Source organism: Penaeus monodon, chromosome 19 (genome assembly GCF_015228065.2).
Source record: "Penaeus monodon isolate SGIC_2016 chromosome 19, NSTDA_Pmon_1, whole genome shotgun sequence".
NCBI classification, from domain to species: domain Eukaryota; kingdom Metazoa; phylum Arthropoda; class Malacostraca; order Decapoda; family Penaeidae; genus Penaeus; species Penaeus monodon.
Genome location: NC_051404.1, coordinates 3,587,904 through 3,588,662, shown reverse-complemented (window position 1 = coordinate 3,588,662; position 759 = coordinate 3,587,904).

Sequence of the window (759 nt, the reverse complement as noted above, 5' to 3'; positions counted from 1 at the left end):
AATAAAGAGAATTCCTAAAAGAGTGAGTGAGGAAGAGAAGTTAGACCTGAATCTTTTGCTTGTTTCTAGACAAAGCTAAAAAGCTAAGGGCCCGCATTGTAAGACCACCTTCTCTGCCGAAAGGAACGTGTTTACATGGTTTTACAAAAATACTGATTTCTCTTTGAACTACTGCTCTTCCCTCAGCAGTTCAGATTCATCGCATGTTTCCGTGTCAGTGCTTGCTTGCGCGGATAACAGCTGTTCGTATCCAGGCCTTTGCGATTTTCCCATTAGATTCTGTGTGCTCTCTACTCCTAAACTCAATTAATTTTATTGAATCTCATTCCTTCCAGAATTTGCGCCGCGATCAATACGTGCTTTTCCGTAAAATCTCTATACTCCTGTTTCTTTGCATTTTGTGACTGTAAGATTACAAGCACAGTGCACTGTATGGCAAGCACACGTATTTTTGTAAGGAAGAGCAAGAAAAGAGAGAAAAAAAACAGACGCGAAAGATGCCACCTCGTTTTAAAAACACTCATTTTTCCAACGTTAATATGTACGATTTAAAAAAAAATCTTACGAGGTGTTCGTTTATGTTTCTTTTTAGGACACTGTATATAATCGGTTTGGCGCAGTTCAGTGGATTTTTTTTTTTTTTGCAAAATGTTTTGGTTGTTGCAAGATTCCTTCCGCTGCACCGGCAGGTGGGAGGAACGTGTAGTGCTGCATCATTAGTGTTAGAGCTCATTTAGAACTTTTTCTAGTGTTTCGAAA